The 5667-nt window shown below is 43.4% G+C and overlaps 1 non-coding gene across 1 annotated transcript; it reads left to right on the top strand.

Moving 5' to 3' along the window:
* The first annotated feature begins 1167 nt into the window (after positions 1–1167).
* On the top strand, positions 1168–1240 carry Trnat-agu (transfer RNA threonine (anticodon AGU)). Its single transcript has one exon. It is a non-coding gene; the product is annotated as a tRNA-Thr (tRNA).
* Positions 1241–5667: the final 4427 nt, after the last annotated feature.

Genomic DNA, 5667 nt, shown 5'->3' with positions numbered 1-5667 from the left:
TGACAAGGGTTGGGGACAACTCAAAGAATCAGCAGAGACTGGTTGACTAGCCAGGGACCATCAGCAGCGGTTAGCCGAATAGGAACAGGAGGACAACAACAAGTGGAAAACAGACAACGGAGGACAGCGTAGCATAGATCAGAGAGGTAATTCAAAAGCAAATACCTAAAGCGTAGTGAAATACGAGGTCATAAGCAAACGATATGAGACCACGGCGACTACACAAATGAAAGCAGAGCTGCAGCGCACCGGGCTTTGTAGTGCGATCGCGAGCACTAATTGGCCAACAGGGTGGGCGTGGCTCTGCAGCAACCTAGGCCAGCACTGCGGAGGTCATACTGGCGCTCGCAAATTTAGGCTCTGAAAACTTCTAGCTACTTCTGCTTCCTAGGCAGCAAAATAACCAATGACGGACGGAGCGAGGAGGACATAAAAAGCAGACTAACACTGACAAGAAGAGCCTTCATGGCCGAGAGGAGTCTAGCAGTATCAAACATTGGCCATAATTTGAGGACGAAATTTCTGAGTACGTAGATTTGGAGCACAGCATCGTATGGTAGTAAAACATGGACTGTGGGAAACCGGAGCAGAAGAGAATCGAATCATTTGAGAGGTTAAATTAAATTTTCCTTAAGTCTCTAATTTATCTACGATAACGTTGGAAGCTGAAGAAGTGAATTAAAATTTGTGTTGCAATTTTTTCGTTGTTGATAGTTGTGTTTGGTCGGTGCGGACGTCTCATGGCTTCCATTGAAGTTCGTTTGTTGATCCTTCCACTCAGTTTTTTCATTACAGAGGCCAACCAGCTCTCTGACTGAACACGCTGAGCTACCGTGCCGGCGCTAATAGACAGGTACGCTAACCATTACACCACCACAGCATTATGGCCATTATACCTTCACGAACTACCCCATTCAAATACCCTCCCCGACACAAACTCCAATTCACCTCTCCCCTTATATTGCCACTATTACCAGGGAAAATTTAATTTAAGATCTATACGATCACATGTAGGATAGCACTTGCCCCCCACGTCCAATGCTGGGGTGATATTCCAATGTCGGAGAGCCCTGCTAATAGTGACAATATAAGGGGAGATGTGAATTGGAGTTTGTGTTGGGGAGGGTATTTGACGTGGATAGTTCGTGCACCTGTGTTCACCATAATGCTGTGGTAGTGTAACGGTCAGCATATCTGCCTAGTAAGCAAGAAGACCCGGGTTAGAGTCCCGGCCGCAGCACAAATTTTAATTCACTTCTTCAGTTTCCAACGTTATCATTTGAGAGGTGGTGCTACAGACGAATGTTGAAAATTAGGTGGACTGATAAAGTAAGGGACGAGGAGGTTCTGCTCAGAATCGGAGAGGAAATAAATGTGTGGACGGCACTGACAATGAGAAGGGACAGTAGATAGGACAACTGCTAAGACATCAGTGACTGACTTCCATGGTACTAGAGGGAGCTGTAGAGGGCAAAAACTGTAGACAAGGACAGAGATTGAGATATAAACAACAAATAATTGAGGACGCAGTTTGCAAGTGCTACTCTGAGGTAAAGAGATTGGCATAGGAGAGGAATTCTTGGCGGTCGCATCAAACCGGTCGGAAGAGTGATGACTCAAAAAAAGTACTAATTACATCATTAGCTTCCAAGGTCACATTTTCCTTTAGTACAGCTTATTTTTTTTTGTGGGGGGGGGAAGGGGGGGGGGAGGGCGGGAGGAGGACGTTGTGACAGGCTCCTCCCATCTCCCTTACCACGACTTTGTGCGAACTGCGAAGCCGAACAGCAACAGCAGTTAACACAGTAACAATAGATATTCCCGCAAAAGTACTGGACGATTTTGAGTATTGTCTTGATGTTTGACTTGTGTCCAAAGGAGGGCATGTGGAATATTTATGAATAGTAAATGAAAACTTCGATCCTAAGCATAATGGTAAAACATACAAAAAAGATTGAATTCCTTGCATGTAAAAGTACCGTCGCGTCATAACCACAATCACGTCCAAACCCGAAACATGCATCGCACATTAAGTAAATCACCTGGCACTGAAAGCACGTCTATTACTGGGCACCAAGGAGCAGACAATACAGGTCTCTTTGTTGGACGGAGAGTGCTGCTGTTTGTGGAAACATCGAATATTTGACAATATGCAACAAGAAATTTCGAGAAACTTCCAGAAATGATAAACACTAGATGTGAGCGGCGATCAAAAATTTCCGTTGGAAGCCCATACAGTCAAAATTTGTATGCCAGACAGTCAGATTCGCCTCGGGCACTGAAATAACCATCCCACCGTTGCAGCAGGTTGAAGATACCGATTTGGTAAAACACCATGATTTGCTGCATAATGAAGTCTGCCTGCCTGCTGCAAATCCTCGTCCGACAGGAATCTACAACCTATCCAGGCCTTTCTTGAATGAACCGAAGGCGTGAACATTGCATGAGGAAAAATCAAGACCACAGAGCGGATGCCCACTTCTTGTTGTCCTCAGTGGATGAGGCTGGCCTCCCAGAGCGACTGTAATCTTGTGTAAAATCGCGACCAGCACTGAACCTGGAGCATCATTCCACAAAACTGAATTCCGACGTACGTGCTGCCCCAAATATATTTTCATGCTACGCTGGATGTCTATCGGTGTCTGGCCTTCGGCAGCCAAGAAAAGAACAACAGCACGTTGGTCCTTTTTGGACGCAACTGCAAGCAATGTCGCCATATTTCACCTTTTCATATGTACCGTACGCACGTCTGGAAGATACAAATGCCACATTAACTCCTTGCCTACATGTCGGTGCTTACGTACGCGCATCGGAGTCGCGTTTCGTTGCTTATGGGCTGCAGCAAGGCAATCAAACAGAAACTTTTTAATTACCCTCATATATTTGCTCCTGATTGGATTTGAACTGGCGACTCGCAGCACGCTATCCAGCGATACCTTTATTTCACATCACAGGCAACTCAGCTTGTGCATTACACTTCCGCAAAGTCCCTTCGTTCTTTCAAATATAAAATCATTCTAGTCCTATGCGTAAGATAAATTAAGTGCCAAAATTCACCTAGAAGAGTTATCACCAAACTGTCGATCGCGCGCTGGTAATAGCTCACGGGGCTATTTTCGGTAAATCCTTGAATGATCTTGTCGTGTAGCCCTGGTTGCTCCACTCAGATCATTAACACAAGAAATGCTTGTTTCTCCGGCGGAACTGCCATTGTAAGTCAAGAACACAACAGTTTCAACTTCTTAGTCGATTGTATACACGTGAGGTCGTGCGCATGTCTTCTGTGTTCGTATCATATATTTGTTTTACGCATTGATACCAAGGTACCATTAGAATGCACGCTCTGGATACAGGAGTAGCCCAGCCAATAAAATGGTCGTTTATTTTCAAAAATTGGCGGACTACAGTGCCATCGTTTCATGTATTCCTTAGATATGAATTCCGTTTCCCACTAGTACCGTGTGGACCCCGGCGCCACAAAGACGTCTAAATAAATTGTCATCGAAGTCTGTGGGCTATATCTGTAGCACGGGCGAGCTGAAGTTGTGAAACTGAGGTAAATACGGTACAGATACTGTAATAATATATTTTTTTAGTATTTGTTGTGTGTTTAGACGCATTTTTGCAGTTAACATAAAATCTTATTGTGGATATTGTATTTTTAGATGACAGTTTACATAAATAATACGCTAAAACAAATTCAAAGACGGCACAAAAATCATTACGCTATACAAATAACATGGACGAACAAAAACAAAGAAGTCACAAAAGTCGTCAATGGAAAGCCCACTAGAACGATATTTAATCCACTACCTGTTTCCGCTTTTGATAAAATGTGCAGAGGGTACGGCTTTACTCGAAACAGTTGGTGATGGCTACTCACGCTGTTTTACAGTTCTGTCAATGTAGTGGGCATAAACCGTCTGGTGATAGACGGGTAACTTTTACAAGAAAGTCATCCGCCATTATCACCTGCAAGAAGTCAGATTCGCACTAGCAAGAGCACTGCAGAACATCCAAGCAACCTAATATGTCTGTTTGTGGAGGATTTGCCGTTGTTCTTTTTGTATCAGGGTTTGCGATCACAGCACGCACTAGTAATGCAGTAAAGGTTCGAAACGCATTTGTAACAATCATTGTCTAATCATGTATACTGAATGCAGGTCAGAAATGAAATATTAATTATTTGTTGAATTAGATGATAAGTAACCAGGAAACTGATAAGCATTAGTTGCGAAATTAAGAACATATTAACATAGTCAAACCATGGGCTAACGTTGATTTTTTTTGTTTTTGTTTTTAGCGACAATTATAAAGCTAAATTTTGTTAATTTTTTGTTTAAAAGTGATATTTGGTGATTATACAGAGTGTTTTATATAAATTGTGTCCTAATGTGGGTATAACGTAGGATTTTTTGACCATATTTTTAGCCCACGGCCGGTCGGAGTGGCCGAGCGGTTCTAGGCGCTACAGTCTGGAGCCGCACGATCGCTACGGTCGCAGGTTCGAATCCTGCCTCGGGCATGGATGCGTGTGATGTCCTTACGTTGGTTAGGTTTAAGTAATTCTAAGTTCTATGGGACTGATGACCTCAGAAGTTAAGTCCCATAGTGCTCAGAGCCATTTGTAGCCCGCGTGTTTATGAGCGCATACACTTAATGCTAGGTTTATTCTTATGAACGTGTGTTCAGGCAGAAAGCAATAAACATATCACTTCCATTCGAATTGGGAAATCGATTAGTTTTGTTGCCAGGTAAAGGGAAAGACTGTGTGTGTGTGTGTGTGTGTGTGTGTGTGTGTGTGTGTGTGTGTGTCTCTGTATGGAAGTGTATGACTTGGGAAGAAAGGGGACAACGAATATCGTTTCAAATCCGTTCACTCAGGATTTCCCATGGATTCAGTTCTAAGGAAAGAGAAGGTGAGGCAGCTAACATCCAAACTTAATGTTCAACCAACCAACGTTTACAAAGCTGTTAGACAAGCATAAAGCGGCAACTGAGACGTCATTACCATTTTCAAAAATTTTTGCACTGAATAAGAAACTATATGAAAACGGTGAATCAACCAAAACTGCCTTTATAACAGCTTCAGATTCAATATCTGATAGTTTCTGAACTAAAACTGAAGTAATATCTGCTATTAAATCACGTACAGATTTCAGCAGACAGCGCCCCAAGGGAAGAGGGTAGTTTCAGTTACGACCTACATGTCACACCCTAAGTCCGTTTTGCGTCCATTCTGAGCGGCGATGTACCGCAAATGTTTTCCTCGGCCATCCGTAAGAAAACCGCGCAAAATTAAAAAAAAAAAATAAATAAATAATTAAATAAAAAATGTTCAAACAGCTCTGAGCCCTATGGGACTTAACATCTGAGGTCATCAGTCCCCTATAACTTAGAACTACTTAAACCTAACTAACCTAAGGACATCACACACAGCCATGCCCGAGGCAGGATTTGAACCTGCGACCGTAGCGGTCGCGCGGTTCCAGACTGAAGCGCCTATAACCGCTCGGTCACTCCGGCCGGCGCGCGATTTCAGTCTTTGGCATAATGGTTGTAACCCTCTTTGCAGAGGCGTCAAAAGAAGAGGTGAAACGTTTGCAAATTAAGGCGTGTGAGCCTTGACGACATTCCCATATGGTCATACGTCAATGGTGGCGTTGG

Source organism: Schistocerca serialis, chromosome 8 (assembly GCF_023864345.2).
Source record: "Schistocerca serialis cubense isolate TAMUIC-IGC-003099 chromosome 8, iqSchSeri2.2, whole genome shotgun sequence".
Taxonomy (NCBI): domain Eukaryota; kingdom Metazoa; phylum Arthropoda; class Insecta; order Orthoptera; family Acrididae; genus Schistocerca; species Schistocerca serialis.
This window is presented reverse-complemented; position numbering and strand designations above follow the sequence as displayed.